Raw genomic sequence first — 19,435 nt, 5'->3', positions numbered from 1 at the left:
GCGATGCCACAGTACTCTACCAAGGGCAACATAGTGAGACTCTGTGTCAAAAAAATAATAATAATTAGGTAAATAAATAAAATGTTTGTCTACCTGAAGGCCAAAAAGATACTTTCTTATTTTCTTGTAGAAGTTTATATGTTTAGCCTATGGTCTACTTCAAAGTAATTTCTATATATTGTGTGAGGGATAGACTGAGGTTCATTGTTTTTTAAGCATTTTAGAGTAAGTTATTCCAGTCCCATATAATGGAAAGACTTTAATTTCCCTATTGAATTAGTTTGGTGCTGTGGTTGGAAATAACCATATAAATGTGAGCCAATTTCTAGACTCTATCCTGTTTCATTAATCTATTTTTGTACCTTTATTCCAGTACCATACCAACCACTAGAGACATGTACAAAATTTTTCTTTCAATGGTTTAACTCCTTCAGAATTATTGTTCTTTTTCAATGTTGTTTTGTCTATTCTAACTCCTTTGAGTTTATACATGTATTTTATAGTTAGATGGGAACATATGCTTCAATTTTGATTAAGGTGTACTTAATGCATAAATCAACTTAAAAGAATTGGCAACTTAAACATATTTATTCTTGCTTTTCCATCACTCTGATATAGATCCCTATTTGTTTTCATCATTGTAAGTTTTCTTCAGTGTAGTTTTGTTTATCTTCTTTCCGGAAATTACAGCATTATGTGTCATTAATGTCATTTAGTTCAAAACACTTCTTAATTTTTCTTTTTAATTTCTTCTTTTGACCTGTGAATTATTTGGAAGTAGTTACTTGGTTTGTGAATATGTGAGCAAACATTCGCAGTTCTTTTTTGGTGTTGACTTCTAGATTTTAATATTCTTTATACATTTCTTGCTGTGTATTTTACCAAATTTGTTCCTAACTATATCATATTTTTAAAAAATACTATACCTGATATTTTGATTGTAATTCATACACACAAACACTAACCATGTATTCTGCCAGTTTCCTATTTTAAAGTCACTGTTAGCACTGCTGGATTCTGTTTTGGTTTGCTTTTTGTTTGTGTGATTAATGTTTATGTTTTTGTCCCTTAAGATTATCTACATACATGATCATGTCACCTGTGAAACAAACAGGAATCTCTACCAGGTCTTCAGTCTGTCTGACTCTAAGAGCGATTTTATCCTTCAATGGTATTTTTTCTGAAGATTTCTATTCATGTCAGTTTTTCTGGATTTTCCTTCAGTATCAGGTTAAGAAATGGGATAAGGGAAATCTCACTTAATTCCAGAATGTGATGGGATGTCAATGCTCTTTTGGAGAAAATAAAGACTAGCCATCAACAATAGGAAAGGGTGATATTAACAGCCTAAGAAAATTGGTCAAAATATAAGAAACTGAGACAGCCCTAAAAGGTTATTGAGGAAAAAAAAAAACTGTAGGAATTGAATGTAAAACAGAAAAATCGCCAGGCAATTTCTTAGGAATAGCAGGAGGTGTGCTCTAACTTAACTGATAAAGTAGCTAGCAATCGATGGAATAAAGTTATTATGTGAGCAGCTATTAAAAAGGTCTTTCCCTTTTACCAATAACTAAAAGGGCAATGTTTGAAGATGAGCAGACATCTACGGGGATACCTAGCCATAGGAGATAGACCTGCTGGCTCTCCTTCCTGGCCCCTATTGAGCTTTTCCAGGTAGACAAATCTATACAACATGTTACGCAAAATCCTAAATCAGAAAACTAGAAAAAATATTACATACTATGGAAATGGGCAAGAAGCAGCCAGGTTGGCCCATAAATGTATCATGCTGTCTCCCTGACAATAGCTGGACCTGTCCACAATTCATCTGGAGGAAAAAAGAACGAATATTTTGAAAGCATTATACTCATGCTTGGACAGAGCTGATCTAAATTTCTGGGAAGGTATTTTAAGAATTGGAATGTGTTTACACAGCAGGCAAAGCTGGTAGATGTTATGACAAAGAGGTTGCTATAGAAAACCTATTAAAATAGGTTATTGGGTGCAACGTATTTAAATTGAGGAAATACATATAAAAAGATGTGAGAGAAACAACCACATAATCTTGTTTGTATATGAAATTATGTAGAAGCAATGGGAAATTAGAGAAGATTCTCTAGGAGAATTTTCAGGGTGAATTAAAATATAAAATTAAGATATCTGATTTTGAGACAGTTTTTGTGACAACTAAGGTAGAAAAACAATTACAAAAGTGAGAAAAAATTAAATTCAAGAGATTATTAAATTGCAAAACTCTCTAATACTGGACTTTGCTCACAATAAAGAAAAAGAAGCAAAACGAGGGAAATTGTATTTGGGTGCCATACAGTTCCCAATAGTCAATTCAAAGAAAAAGGAAATCACTAACCACAAAGATCTGTCCTTCTGGAAGATTCCTCTGGAATGCGAATTAGAATTATACATGGCATCAGTTTAGTCTAGAGGATTATATTTAGGTTAGGAAATGCTGACTATTCCCAAGCTCCCTTAAATATGGTCTTCTGAGACTATACCCCTGGCAAAACTCCATCTAACTCTGTGGTTTCTAAAAGCATGGTTATTCAGAGTGTACATGCAAGGGATTCTGTCGTGGGCTCTATTTCTGCCTCCTAACAAATTTGAGATTGGTATATTAATCAAACTGCTGTAGTCAACTTAATGGTCAGATAATTAAAGTTTATGTATGTGCAAGGGTGGGGATTAGTGAATCCAGCCTAGTTCCCTCTGAAAGTTTTTCTTGGAGAAACTTCATAGATTCAAAAGATATTACTAGGGAGGATGGTAGGACCACCAACTCTGCCTTATGAAGTTGGAGTTATTTACTTTTATAAAGATAATGTAGCTCTAACCAGGTTAGTCACATTCAGAAACTGTCCTTTTTCCATTCAGAGACTGTTCTCTTTTTTACTCCTTAGAACTTTATACCCAAGAACCTATCTGGATTCTGTATATTAATTTCTCTTCTCTGCCATAACAAATTACCAAAAATTCAGCAGCTTAAAAACAACACAAATTTATCTCCTTATAGTTATAGATGTTGAAAGTTCAAAATCAGTTCCACTACACAGCTTCAAGATGTTGGCAGGACTGGTTTCTATGGAGAATCTGCACAGAGATAATCTGTTGCCTTTCCCTTTTCTGTTTCTAATGCTCCCCTGTGTTCCTTGGCTTATGGCTCCTTCCTCCGTCTTCAAGGAATACCACTCCAATCTCTATTTCCATTCTCACATCACATTTTCCTTTGATTCTGCCTCCTCCAGTGTCTCTCTCGAGACTGGAGCTGAATTTGTTTACATTTCACACTATTGTGATTACATAGCATTTTCACAGAGAATCCAGGATAATCTCCTCACCTCAAAATACTTATAGTTAAAGAGATTGCAAGTTCAGAGTCTTTTTTCCATATAAGGCAACATTCCCAGCATCTGAGAATTAGAATGTAGGCATCTTGGGGTCCATTATTCAGCCCTCCACAGGTGGAATTTCCTGCTTAACAGTAAAAATTGTCCATTTCACAGCATTTCTTTGATTTTTAAAATGTATTTTTTTGTTTGTTTTTGGGAAAACCATGCAATTTATCTTTCAATTCAAATTCCTCATTGGCTAGAAGCTGCTTTAGGGGCATCGACTTCTAGAACTTTCTAACTGAGCTCCTGTCTACCTCACCCATTAGTAAGTGGAAGTCCTGAGGTGGAGAGTCCAGGAATTTTTAGTAAGATGCTCCTGGCATCACTGGAATGATGGGTGCTGAGGGGACATGGCATGACATCAACGATGCCTGATACATATTGAGTTCAACTTTTATTCCATGGTGGTCTGAGAAGATGCAAGGAATAATTTCTATTCCTTTACATTTACTGAAGTTAGACTTGTGACCTAAGATGTGATCGATTCTGATACACATATTGAAAACAACCAAAATATAATGGGAGTTAACAAAAGGGCACCCTTAATAATGGACTCAATGCAATGTAAACAAATTCAGCTCCAGGGAAAAGACTGGAGAAATTGCATGTAGTGATTGTCACTTTCCCTTGAGGTCATGTTTAAACGCCGACACTATGAGTTGCCTTGGTACCTGTAGTTCTAGAATTCTCCATCAATAAGACACAGAAAAGAGGAAATCTAAAATACACTCCCTGGGAGACATATGAGACATCTTTAACAGGGCGATGCAGGCAGTTATATGCCACCCCTTTAATGTTCAGGGAAACATCATTGCCAGACATCTCCTGGCTTGAAGAAAGTGGGAGGTCCGGTCACAACAGTGATTTCACAGAGTATTTCAACATCTTTCTATCAAATGTTTTCAATAAACACTTAGTTTTAATCTGCCAGTCCTTTTTGGAAATAGAGCATCAAAAACAAGCATGAGAATTACTTGATCATAATTTGGTCATCAACTTCTTGGTAGTATTCCCACAAGACCTGGGTTTCATATACTGTATTTCATTCAGGTTTAAGAACAATGGGATACATATGTCAAAGTGAAAAAGAAAAATGTTATAGCCCCGGAATCTTGCTAAATTCACAGTCAGAAAGTCATACAAAATGTGTGTTTGGTTAAAATTCAACTTAGAAATCCTTTCTTTGGGCCATAGGTACAGAATGCAGTAATTAAAACATTTAAGAATTTTTTTCAGATTAAAATATATATTTAAACTTCTGGTATTATAAAGATGATTTGGGCAGTTTCTTCAGTTTCACCACCCTCAGCTAACTATTCAGTAGGACTTAAGGATGCAGATGAAATTCTTTCTAAGACTCAACCCTGTGAATAATGCATTTCTCTACTTTGTCAGAGATCACAAAATCATCCTCTTGTTATTCCCATGTGTTTAGCCAGCATGTGCTGAAAATCACAGATTGAACTGTTTCACACTAAAAGAACATAGAGGAATGAGACAGGGAAGGCAGATTTATATATCCTTTCTCTCATGCTTATTCTGCAGAAGCTGGGAAGATCCCCCACACTACTTAAACTGTTGTTTTTTTCTCATACATTCTTCTAACCAAGCAACTATATTCGAATTTCATTTAGCTGAGTAGTTTTACAGTGTGACTTAAAATATTAGTTTTAAAGCTCAACTTGGGATAAATCCAGTTTTTCTTAATTTTTGAAGTATATTCAATTTGGAAACCCTTATTAAAATAGAGTACATATGACACATATGAAATTGGGTCCAGAGCCTTAGAATGTTGCCTTACCAGTGAAAGTTGCTGATGTCCAATGTTTATAGCTTCAGAACAAACCCGCCTCTGGGCTCCCAAATTTGTTTTGACATTTGGGAGGTAGGAAGAATTTTTGAGCAGAAAAATATCTGCATTCTAATGGTAATTTGGAAAAGCTGTCACACTAATTTGAAGAAGGAAAAGGTGAATGTAGCGAGATTGATTAAAATTCTATTGTAACAGGCTGGGCGTGGTGGCTCATGCCTGCAATCCTAGTGCTCTGGGAGGCCAAGGCAGGTGGGCTGCCTGAGCTTATAGGTTCGAAACCAGCCTGAGCCAGAGAGAGACCTCATCTCTAAGAATAGCTGGGCATTGAGACAGGCACCTGTAGTCCCAGCTACTTGGGAGGCTGAGGCAAGAGAATTGCTTAAGCTCAAGAGTTTGCGGTTGCCGTGAGCTGTGATGCCATGGCCCTCTACTAAGGTGACAAAATGAGACTCTGTCTCAAATAAAAGAAAATTCTATTGTAACAATTTAGACATACAAATATTTTAGGCCCACCTAGGGTAATTACTTTGGTATTGGAACTAAATAAGACTTTTAAGGATTTTAAGATAGAGTAGTGATAATAAGTAAAGGAAAGTGAGAATTAAGAATGAATCTGAGGGTCTGGTGTCTACAGGGATAGTAGATGGAAGAGTTGCAGTGCCAAGTGGATGACATAATTCTGATTTTTAATATTTTAATATTTAGTTGTGGGCCCCAAAGGAAATCCAGTTTCTTACATTAACTTATAATTTAATATTTATGTGACTCCCATGGTACTTAAAATTAATTATAACAGATGCACAATAAAGACATATAAATTTTCCTCTTGTCACACATTTTTCTTTTAGTTGATAGAAATTTGGGAAATAACTATTAGATCTAAACAATAAATGTTGATCTTACATAGTATATACTTGCTTTATTTGTTAAAATGCTTACAAAAGTAGCCAGTGTTATGGATGTGAATATATACAGTGTTCCAAAAGTCTTCATACTTAGAAGAAAATCAACAAACTCACATAATAACAGATATCTTGGAACGGGTTTATCACGAATGGGAGAGAAGACTTCACTCTCACGAATGGGAGAGAGAGAAATAGGGGGCCAACATGTACAGAATATTTTGTAAAACTTTGTAATGACTATTTTGTGAATAGAGGTACATTTAGCTACAATTTCCCATTTCCCTAGGTATGGTGACTATTGAGACACCCTGTATATTATTCTCAAAGACAACTATCACTTTATTTTTAAAATATGGTTTTAATAAGCAATTGTAATGCTTTATTCTTGACCTCAAAGTTTAAAGCAATTTTCAGAATTATTAGTTTACATTGCTTATGCTTAAAGAAAATGAAACGTTTACAGAAAAGTCTTTCTTTTCATGTTTTTACATCTATTCTACTATGTTATAAAAGGATCATGTCCTTGGAAAGCAAGCAATTTCTTGTTTAATAGAAAACTTAAACTTCCATTCAAATGGATATTCAAATAAAATGTCATTTATTTATAATTATTGATAATTCATTATTTAAATGTTAAAAATGTGAAATTCTATAACCTAAAAGTTATTAACTTAGTAATCTATAATTATGACTTTTAAAAAGTATTAAATATAAGTTTATGGACACGAATTCATTTTAAAAGTATTTGGATATGTAAATGTTGAGGTCTCTTGTATTAAGTATCATTGATCAGAAGAGCCAAATATCTGTGTAAAATTATGGGAATGAATGCTAAACTGAGAAACTTATGTGTTTGAGAACTTATGACATGAGAATTCTAAAGGCAAAATTAAAAATGTCTGATATGTATGTAATCTACTTATAATAGAAGAGCAGTGGTTAGCAGGTAATGATGTTTTTTATTTTAGCAACTAGAAATATAAACGCATATCTGAATATGTCAAAAATTATTATGAACCTAAAAGACAGATAATTCAGATAAAAAAGCAGCTGCAACAAAGTAAAACACAAGTGAGACTGGAAAACATAGGTATTCATAAAAAGAACTTTAAATAAATGAACATACAGATAGTAATTGAACTATTAGTCCTCACTCACATTATATTCCAACACAGGAAATTTGTCATTTTTTCCCAGCCAATCTAAAATATTCTGTCAGTGTCTGGGTGGTATGAAGTAGGGCTATCGATTAAAAATAGTCTAGTAAGGGCGGCGCCTGTGGCTCAGTCTGTAGGGCGCCGGCCCCATATACCGAGGGTGGCGGGTTCAAACCCGGCCCCGGCCGAACTGCAACAAAAAAATAGCCGGGTGTTGTGGTGGGCGCCTGTAGTCCCAGCTGCTCGGGAGGCTGAGGCAAGAGAATCGCTTAAGCCCAGGAGCTGGAGGTTGCTGTGAGCTGTGTGAGGCCACGGCACTCTACCGAGGGCCATAAAGTGAGACTCTGTCTCTACAAAAAAAAAAAAAAAAAATAGTCTAGTAAGTAAGACTGTGTAAGAGGAAGCATTTCTACACTGTAATTATCTGAGTACATTATAGCAAGTTACTTAGAACTTTTATGATCTAATTCCCTTACCTGTAAAACAAGGATGGAAATGATGTCTACCTCATAGAATAATTAAGCATATTAATTCAGTTAATGTGATATTCTTAGACTACTACCTAGCATGTAGTAAATCCTTGATCAATGTTACCCTTTATTAAAAATATGTTGTTAAAAAAATCATTTCATACATAACTGTAATTTCCACCTGCACCATTCCTTTTCTTCGGTTGTTTCCAGCCAATACAGTGAGTAAAATTTTGGAAGATACATGTAATGGCATCTTTCGTATGACGTGCTTTCTTAAGACAATTTGTCATCTTTGAACTGTTTTCACTTTAATTTCCAAAATATTATTGAAGTTAGGATTTCAGAAATTCATAGAATCTCCTTTGACTCTCCTAAATGGTAATTTTTCCAGTTAGGAATCTTAGAGAAAGTATGTTGTACTTTTCATATACTGTCTTAAACTGTTTGATTTTTAAAGTGATAAATAATATTGTTAAACTTTTAAAAACAATGCCAAAACTTATATCCATCTTTGAAAAGGTCTAGCTCCATTTGTTTTGAAGATGAGGTTAAAAACAGAATATACTAACTTATTAATGAAAATTTTTTTTTTCTTTTCTAAGTCACTGTCACTAGGTCACCTCATTAGAGTGCTGTGGCATTACAGCTCACAGCAACATCAAACTCTTGGGCTTAAGCGATTCTCTTGCCTCAGCCTCCCAAGTAGCTGGACTACAGGTGCCCACCACAATGCCCAGTTATTTTTTGTTGTTGTTGTTGTTGCAGTTGTCATTGTTAGTTAGCTGGCCCGGGCCGGGCTTGAACCTGCCAGCCGTGGTGCATGTGGCTGGCGTCATAACCACTGTGCTACAGGCACTGAGCCACCAAAAATCTTCTTCATGTAATGCATTATTGTATTACATGAAAAAGATTTCTGCTCAGTTGTAATTTAGACTTACTGTTTTAATAAATGTAACCAGCATTATATAAGTGCTAACCAAAGATAAACATCAAATATCTCTACCACACATAATAGATTTTCGTTGTGTTATGTATATATTATTGAGGTCAACATTATATAATTTATTTTTAAAAGTGTCACCAAGTGGAAATAAGCATCAGACTTACTTACTTTTATTTAAAGCAAAAGTTCTGTGAAGGTCTCTTAATTACTGGTGCCATTGTGACTAGATTTAAAAAAAATGATTAGTGGCTCAGCACCTGTAGCCTCAGTGGCTAGGGCGCCGGCCACATACAACAGGGAGGCAGGTTCAAACCCAGCCCAGGCCTGCCAAACAATGACAACTACAACAAAAACATAGTAGGGTGTTGTGGCGTGTGCCTGTAGTCCCAGCTACTTGGGAGGCTGAGGCAAGAGAATCGTTTAAGCCCAAGAGTTTGAGGTTGCTGTGAGCTGTGACTCCACAGCACAGGGCTACATAGTGAGACACTGTCTCAAAAAAAAAAAAAGGGAAAAAATGATTAGAGAACAGTTGGCATTGAACTTCCAAAAAAAAAAATAAATAAAAAGAAAGAAAGAAAAGAAAACCCAGACGAAAAATTTTAAAAAGTCAGTCATTAAAATGGAATAAAAATGGAGAAAAATAAATATTATTAAGACTAAGACAAGATTGGAAAATACCTTAGTATATGAAAATTTCCATGGAGACAACAGATCTGAGGAAGACTGTAAATTTTTATTTGGAAAGATTATAGTAGAGACCACAGATGGCTGTTATTTTTAAAAAGTAAATATTAAAATATAAGACACTACTGATTTTGATAAATGAGTTCTGTTTCCTTCTAATAGCATCTAAATAGCTATATTAACACGGAATGGACAGTAATTTCAGTCTTCTGTAAGGAGTCATATCACATATTCCTCTTCGGAACATATATATGAAAAGCTATATGAATATATTTAATTTATGAATAACCTTGTCTATTTTAACATAATCTTTGTTTAGCCTCGTGACTAAGTAATAAGTTATTGGACATTTTCTCTTATTTTGGTCAATTGCATACATAGGTAAAATATACCTCTCATTTTTTATTTAAAATCACGTGACTATTGTGTAATGGAGTTTTGAAAGAACAACATTTTGCCTGTTACCTTCCTAATGGATAGTATCATTCAAAGAGGGAGACGTGGAAACAGGCTGCTACAGGAACTAAGAATTGCCATCATACTCCACCTCTTCCACCATTTTGAGTAAAAGTAACAAAGAAAAACCTTAGCTTGCTATATTATTAGCAAAAATGTCAATTCATGGATTATTAGTATAAATGGTAACAGGCAGTTAATACTGTAACATCTGTTTCTAATGAAGAAATTCAGAGCCAAAATCATTTGGTGAGAGTTTAAGTGAGGCCATTCATCTGTTTTTGAACAAAGATTTCTCAACCTAGTCCCCAAAGCAAAAGTAAGCAGTGTTTGAGTAAGATAACTTAAAAACTGAGTCAGTCACTTATATCATCATAATTTTCTGTTACACAATAAAAAAAGTGGGTGCAAGATAAGATTGACTATTCAACAATTAATGTAATAATGTTTGACTTTAACATGGTTTTAATTTATAATACAATTGCTTCTACTTATTGAAGATGATGTATTTGTACATTATTTTTATATAATAATTGAAAATTAATAACATTTTAATTATACACACTTTGGGACAATACTCTCTTTTTAATTATTTTTGCTAGCTTTAAAAATAATTAAAATTAAAGCTAAATACATGATCAATAGGGATTTTTAAGAGTAAAATTTATTAGCATTATAAGGGAGCAAACTTAAAAACAGTGACATTCTACCACGAGCTATTCAAACATCAATATTTGTCCTTGGTATTTTGTAAGAGAGACATTTCCTTATTATGAAACTTGAATGCTCAGGGCACTAAATTAAACTACTGTTTGACTTTCTGTACAATGGCAGAGTTGCCAATAACCCCAGTTCAAACACCTTTCTTGGAAAATAGCAACAATGACAGTGCTGAATTTAGATAGTATATGCTATTTTACCTGGCACAAGTTTTGTAAAGGGAACATTATTGCCAGATTCAAATGCATTCTCTCTCAGGAGGGGGGAAGGGGAAGAGGAAGAGGAAGCCATCCATGTGTAAAGCCCTACTGGCTTTCTGTTAATAGATACTATAATTTATACAGTTTTTAAAAACAATTTCATGTAAATGAAAACAACTGAACTTTGCCATCACTTATTACTAGATGTCAGAAAGAGGAATGTCCAAAAGGAAAAAAAAACAAAAACCTAGATTGATCCAAAGAGGATAAAAAGGTAGACTTAAGAAACTATTGGTTCTTTGTTGCCATTCTGTGTTATCAGTCATATTAGTAATGTATTATGATTTTGTAAGCCATATGAATGTAAATGGATGGATAAATGTGATTTAAATTGAATAACCTCCAGAACTATCAGTTTCTAGGGTTCGAATTGTTACCAAGGTATTGTCACATTGAAATTCACTGAAGAGAGTGAAAAAACCAAACCAAACTCTCAGTAGTGGTAAGTTTGTCCGTGCTTTTCATTAAAATTGTTTTTAACTCTTAACGTTCTCTAACTGCCAAATTTTAATTTATTTATTTTGGAAAGCAGCCATGGGTCATTTAAAGCTGCCTTTAAATTGGCTCTAGTATAACTGCTAAATGGTTTACAATGTAAAATTGGGCATTCGGGTAGGAGTTTTGTATTAATTTAGAGCTGTCTGCTAAATTATAGTCTATGTGAAGTGCCATAATTAAACCTCTGAACAGTTCACAATCCCTAAAATATTAAAACCTGTACACTTTTACCAGTGAGATTACTTTTAACAACGCAATAAAGGCAGTTCTCAACCATGGGCCAGTTCTTTACAGTGACGTTCGTCCGTCTGGGATGTCGAGGATGACCACTTGACATTAATGAGGCTCAGTGCATGGCCAGCACCAGCTGAAGGTCCTAAAAAATGAAGCAGAGAATTCCTAAAACGTCTACCTAGTTTTGTTTTTAGAATCTTAGTTCCATCTGTAAATTTTTATATTAAATTTTGCATACCCTTATTCTGTAACCTGAACTAACTGAAATAATAAATATTTTAAAAGTAAATTTTCCATGACAGTAATTAGGGAAAGGTAGAAAATATGACTCATGAGTCTCATTAATAAGTAGTGTTAAGCGGCGGCGCCTGTGGCTCAGTCGGTAAGGCGCCGGCCCCATATACCGAGGGTGGCGGGTTCAAACCCGGCCCCGGCCAAACTGCAACCAAAAAATAGCCGGGCATTGTGGCGGGTGCCTGTAGTCCCAGCTATTCGGGAGGCTGAGGCAAGAGAATCGCTTAAGCCCAGGAGTTGGAGGTTGCTGTGAGCTGTGTGAGGCCACGGCACTCTACCGAGGGCCATAAAGTGAGACTCTGTCTCTACAAAAAAAAAAAAAAAAAAAAAAATAAGTAGTGTTAAGCATATATTTTTTTACAGGAATTGAGGAATGGGAAATGGCGTGAAGAACACTGGGTTGAGAATTGGGGCTGTATAAAAGTAGCCTGTAAGCACTTTGAGGCATGGCACAGCAAATCTTTACGAGTGTTTACTGAATACATTTGGATCTGTATTATTTCAAGTATTTGAGTACTTCATTCGTTTTTCAGTAAATTGTCAATTTATATCATCACTTTCACATATCATCTTTTCCCACCCTACAGGCTTAATTTAAAGCTATAAACTTCAGTTTAACCCACTTACAACTTTAAAGCTAGTGAGGAAGTAGATTTAAAATTACTTTAATAAAAGCATATTTTTATTCCATTTTTTCAACTACAAGTTTTCTGTTTCATAGAAATAATTTGCACCCATAAAACCCAATCATAATTCTAATGTGACACATGGCTATGTTTAATAAGGGTTTAAAATTCCTTAATAAATGAATGGGACTGTGATATAAGTGGCTATAGGAACATATTAAAAAAATCTAGAAAGAGAAAAAATTCTGTTTTCTTTTATATTTTTCATTTGTCCCAATGTTTCTTGTCAGTAGTGAGGTTTAATGACAGAATTTCGTATCTTATTTATTATTTTTAAGGTTCAGATATAGTAAAATAGTTTGCTTGTAAGTATCAATGCAACAAGAGTTTTGTTAATGCCTACAGTTATACAGACTGTGTAAGGCCCTTGGAGGCTATATAAAAAGTATAAAATACAGAATCTGCTCTCACAAAGTTCAGAATATTTCCTGAAGAGCCCAAACATGCGTATGTGAAGTACAAACCTTGGTATATGTGGCCTTTCCATAACCTAGTGAGAGATGCTATTTAAAGGTTGAAAATTTCAGACAATGCACCTAGTTATTCTGTGCTTGATAATGCAGGGGAAGATCAATGTGGCATGCACAATTTGCAAATTTTTTAAAAAAAATTTAGTGAGCACACATAACTTTTCTCTTAAAAGTTAAAAAGCTTGGCTCGGTGTCTGCAGCTCAGCAACTAGGGTGCCAGCCACATATTCCGGAGCTGGAGGGTTGGAATACAGCCTAGGCCTGCCAAATAACAATAACTACAACCAAAAAATAGCCAGGCATTGTAGCAGGCACCTGTAGTCCCAGCTACTTGGGAGGCTGAGGCAAGAGAATAGCTTAAGCCCAAGTGTTGGAGGTTGCTGTGAGCTACCCAGTGTAACAGCCCGAGATTCTATCTCTACACAAATAATAACAACCACAAAAAAAAAATTAAAAAGCTTTATTTCATAAGAGACCAAATATAGAACTGTGTCCAATTGCAGTAACCCCAGAACAGTGTATTGCCAGTGATGAGAAAATCTCTAAGAGAAGAAGAATTGAATATTAAGATTTGAAGAAGTCCAGAGGATTTATTAGAGTCCTTTCTCTTTTGCTTCTGGTTAATCTAGCTAGAGGCTTGTCAAATTTATAATTTAAAAGAATCGACTTCCTGTTTCATTAATCTTTTCTCTAGTCTTTTTGTTCTAGATTTAGTTTAGTTTTTCTCTCAACTTGGTTATTTCTTTTCTTTTACTGAGTTTGGGATTAGTTTGATCTTCCTTTTCCAGGTCCTTGAAATTATTCATTAGGTGATCTTTCTGACTTTTGGATGTGGGCATTTAAGGCTATGAGTTTCCCAGAAGTGCTTTTTCTGTATCCCACGTATGTTTATAACTATTTCCCCCTTATCATTTAGTCTGAATAATCTTTTAATTTCTGTCTTTATTTCTTCATTGACCAAACTATCATTTAGCAATAGATTGTTTAGTTTCCATAACTTTGTGTGAGGAAGAGTATTTCTATTGGAATTGATTTCTTCCACTATCTTATAAGATGATAGATGGTATAATTTTTATCTTTTTAAAAATTTGTTGAGATATGTTTTATAGCCTAGAATGTGATTAATCTTAGATAATGTTCCATGAGCTGATCAGAAGAATATATATTTAACAGTTTTGGGGTAGAAGGTTCTGTAAATGTCTATTAAGCTCTTATGTTCTAGAGTTCTGTTTAAGTCTATTGTTCCTTTGCTTATTTTCACTTTGGAAGATCTGTCCAGTTCTATCAGTGGGATGTTGAAGTCCCTGGCAATTATGGTGCTGCTGTTTATCATTGTGTTTAAATTGAGTAAAATTTGATTGATGAATCTGGGCACTCCTGTCTTAGGTGCATAAATATTTATGGAAATATAAAATATCATTTCTGAACACTATAAAAATCTGTATGCTTATAAACTTGAAAACTTAGAGGAAATGAACAAATTTTTAGAAACACACAAGCTCCCTAGACTCAATCAGGCAGAATTAGAAAAGACCTGAAAAGACCAATATCAAGCACTAAAATTGAAGTAGTAATAAAAATTCTTCCAAAATGTTCCAAACTCAAACTTTACCAAACCTACAAAAGAGCTTGTACAAGTACTGAAGAATTTACTCCACAATGTTTAGAAGGAAGTAATCCTCTCTAACTTGTTCTACAAGGCCAATATCACCTACCAATGCTAAGAAAGTCCACAACTTAAAAAAACAAACAAACAAACAAAAAAAAACTACAGACCAATATTCCCATGAATATCATTGGAAATTTTTTTAATACATTCTTAGCAAATAAAATTCAGCTACACATTAAAAAAATAATTCATCATGACCAAGTGGGTGTCATCCTAAAGATGCAAGGATGGCTCAGCATACAAATCTATAAATGTAATTTACCACATAGATAGATGCAAAACAAAGACTGTGCTATCCTTTCAAAAGATGCAAAAAAGCATTCAACAAAATTCAGCAACCTTTTATGATAACACTTAACAAAATATTATAGATGGGACATACTTCAAAATTATTAAGGCCATATATGACAAACCCACAGCCAACATCACACTGAATAGGGAAAAGTTGAAAATCTTCCCACTCAGAACCAGAACAAGACAAGGATGCCGATGTCACCAATATATTGTGAATATCCATATAATGAAAATGCTATTCAATATATGTCTGGTGAAGGAAGTACTAGCCAGAGCAATCAGGCAAGAGAAGGAAATCAAGGGACTCCAAATGGAAGAAGAAGAGCTCAGACTTTCACTCTTGGCTGGAGATGTGATCTTATACCTCAAAAACCCCAAACATTCAACTAAGAGAATCCTGGAATTTATGAACAAATTGAGCCAAGTTTCAGGTTACAAAGTCAGCGTACACAAATCAGTAGCTTTCATATACACCAACAGCAGTCAACTGAGAGTCAAATGAAAGACTGAAGACCTTTCACAGTAGCAACAAAGAAAATAAAATATTTAGGAATATATTTAACCAAGGAAGTCAAGGACCTCTATCGAGAGAACTATAAAACACTGAGGAAAGAAATTGTAGAAGTTGTAAACAGATGGAAAAACATACCACACTCATGAATTGGCAGAATCAACATAGTTAAAATGGCTATGCTGACCAGAGTGATTTACAGATTCAATCCAATCACCATTAAAATACCAATGCTATTTTTTGCAGATCTAGAAAAAATAGTACTATGCTTTGTATGAGACCAGGAAAGACTCCAAATTGCCAATGCAACCTTAGTAATAAGAAAAAAGCAGAAGGCATCACTTTATTAGATTTCAAGCTATACTACAAAGTATAGTAAACCACATAGCAAGGTACTGTTACGAAAACAGAGACATAGACATATGAGTCAGAACAGAGAACCCAGAGATGAAACCATCCTTGAACTCCTAGCTGATTTTTTTTTTTTTTGTAGAGACAGAGTCTCACTTTAGGGCCCTCGGTAGAGTGCCGTGGCCTCACACAGCTCACAGCAACCTCCAACTCCTGGGCTTAAGCGATTCTCCTGCCTCAGCCTCCCGAGTAGCTGGGACTACAGGCACCCGCCACAACGCCCGGCTATTTTTTGGTTGCAGTTTGGCCGGCCGGTTTGCACCCTACCGACTGAGCCACAGGCGCCGCCCCTCCTAGCTGATTTTTGACAAAGCAGATAAAAACATACCCTGTGGAAAAGAATCCTTATTTAATAAATTGTGCTGAGAAAACTAGATAGACGCATGTAAAAGACTGAAACAGGGTTTGCACTTCTCACCACTTACAAAATTTGATTCACAATGGATAAAAGACTTAAGCCTAAAGCATAAAACTATAAGAAACTAGAAGAAAATACTAGAAAGCAATCACAGCAACAACAACAAAAAAATGAATAAATGGAACATCATCAAATTAAAAAGTTCTGCATAGCCAGGGACATAATCAGTAGGGTAAATAGCCAATCTACAGAATAGGAAAAAAGTATTTGCATGCTCTACAGCTGATAAAGGGCTGATAACCAGAATCTATAAACAACTCAAGCAAATTAGCAAGAAAAAAATCGAACAACCCCAGTAAAAAATGGGCAAAAGATAGAAAAAGAAACTTGCCAAATGAAGATAGCCTAATGACCAGCAAAAACATGAAAAACATGCTCAAGGCCAATAATCATCAGGAAATACAAATCAAAACTGCTATGAAATATCACCTAACTTCAGTGAGAATGGCTTTTATCAAAATAATAAGTGCTGGCGGGACGTGGAGAGAAGGAAACACTTATATACCGTTGGTGAGACTGCAAACTAGTGTAAGTTATGTGGAAAGTAGTATGGAGATGCCTCAAGGAACTAAAAACAGACCTACAATTTGATCCAGCAATCTCACTACTATATATTTACAGAAAGGAAAAAAAAGACATTTTATCAAAAAGACATTTGCACTGGAATGTTCATAGTAGCACAATTCACAATTGCAAAGATGTGGAACCAACCCAAGTGCCCATCAGTACATGAGTGGTTTAATAAAATGTGCTGTATGTATACCATGGAGTTCTACTCAGCCATAAAAAATTGGTGAATTAATACCTTTTGTAACAAACTGGATGGAACTGGAGACCATTATCCTAAGTGAAGTATTCCAAGAATTAAAAAACAAAAACCACATATTATTAATACTAAATTAAAACTAGTTCATCAAGACTTACGTGCACTTACGGAAGTAAAACTCAAGGGGATTCAAGTAGGTGGGACGGAGAGGAGGGGTTGATTAATACACAACAAAAATGAGCTCATGTCTAACTTGCTTATTTTTGTTGTTGTTATGATTGCTTTGGGAATCTTCTTCATAATTTTTCCCTAAGCTGATATCTATTTGAGTTTTCCTAGCATTTTCTTCTAGAATTCTTATAGTTTTATGCCTTAGGTTTAAGACTTTTATCCATTGTGAATTAAATTTTGTGAGTGGTGAGAATTTTCAGTCTTTTACATGTAGCTATCCAGTTTTCCCAGCACCATTTATTAAATAGGGATTCTTTCCCCCAGTGTATGTTTTTATCTACTTTGTCAAAAAATAGATAGGAGTACAAATTAGATAGGAGTTCAGTCTTTTACACATGGCTATCCAGTTTTCCCAGCAAAATTTATTAAATAGGTATTCTTTCTCCCAGTGTATGTTTTATCTACTTTGTCAAAAATTAGATGGGAGATAGTTTCATCTCTGAGTTTTATGTTCTGATCATAGGTTTATGTCTCTGTTTTTCTTCCAGTACTATGCTGTGTGGTTTACTGTACCTTGTAGTATAGCTTGAAGTCTGGTAAAGTGATGCCTCCTGCTTTTAAATTTGACTTAAAATGTACAAAAGCAAATTCTGTAACAAAAATTTGTGTATCCCAATGATAATCTGAAATTTAAAAAAATGAGGAAACCCACTCTTAGATTTACACTCAAAATAATTTTAAACCTGTACATGTATATTTAGGGCAGTACAACAGCCCCAACGTGTCAAAAGCCCAAACGTCTATCAACTGATGTGTGAATAAAATGTGATGCACACATATATCCAAACAATGAAATATTATTCAGCAATAAAATGAATAAAGTACAGCTACAGTCTAAAAAAAAGAAAAGTCCATAGGAAAACGCAACAAACTGCCACCACTGAAAACTCAAAAGAGGTGTGACCATCTTCCATTACAGCTAAACTTATGGTGGCTAGCACAAAAGATATATGATCTGCAAATCAAGATAATTTTACTTATTCCTTTCCAATTTGGATGACTTCTAGTTAGTTTTTTGTTTATTTGTTTTGCTTTTTGAGACAGTCTTACTCTGTCACCCTGGGTAGAGTGCCATGGAGTCATAGGTCACAGCAACCTAAAACTCTTGGGCTTAAGCTATCCTCCTGCTCAGCCTTCCCAGTATCCCAATGCCTGGCTAGGGAAAAAGCTTTCAGTCTTTCACCACTGAGTATAATGCTTTCTATGGGCATTTATTGTGTTAGGGTAGTTTCCTTCTATTGCTAGTTCATAGTGTTTTGTTTGTTTTTTTGTTTGCAGTTTTTGGCTGGGGCTGGGTTTAAACCCACCAGCTCCGGTATATGGGGCCAGTGCCCTACCCCTTTGAGCCACAGGCGCTGCCCATTCATTGAGTGTTTTTATCTTAAACAGGTGTTGAATTTTGTCAATTTTTCTTTTGAGCAATTGAGAAAATCATGTGATTTTTTTCCCCATGCATTTTGTTTGCATGGTATATCATACAACTTAAATTTATATGTTCACAGACTCATGCATCACAAGAATAAATCCCAATAGGTCTTGGTTTATACTCTGCTTACCATATTGCTGAATTCGGTTTGCTTATATTTTGTTAAGAAATTTTACTTCAATGTTCATAAGAAGTACTAATTTGTAGTTTCCTTTTCTTATGGTATATTTGCTTGGTTTTGGTATTAGGGTAATTCTGACCTAATAGAATGCATTAGAAAGTATTCCCTCCTCTTCAACTTTATAGAAATGTTTGAGTAGGCCTTGGTTAATTCTTCTTTAAATGTTTGGTAGAATTCACCAGTACATTTTCTGTGTATCTTGCTATAACTTGGTATCCATCAACTAACCTCTTTATCCTCCTTCTCCCTTTACCCTTCCCTGTCTGTAATAGCCACATTGGTATGCCCTACTATTCGTTTAATTTTTTTTTATTTCTTATTTTCAGAAAATAATTTTATAATTTTCTTTGTCCTATCTTCAGGTTTGCTGATTCTTTCTTCTGCCTGCTCAAATCTATTTTTGAATTTCTCTAGTAAATTTGTCATTTCAGTTATTGTACTTGGCACTTCTAGGATTTCTTTGTGGTTTATTGTTAGGCTTTCTTTCTCTTTATCGGTATTTCAGTTTTGTTCACATAGCATTGCCTT

The sequence above is a fragment of the Nycticebus coucang genome, chromosome 1 (genome assembly GCF_027406575.1).
Source record: "Nycticebus coucang isolate mNycCou1 chromosome 1, mNycCou1.pri, whole genome shotgun sequence".
In the NCBI taxonomy this organism is placed as follows: domain Eukaryota; kingdom Metazoa; phylum Chordata; class Mammalia; order Primates; family Lorisidae; genus Nycticebus; species Nycticebus coucang.
Note: the sequence above shows the minus strand (reverse complement) of the source record.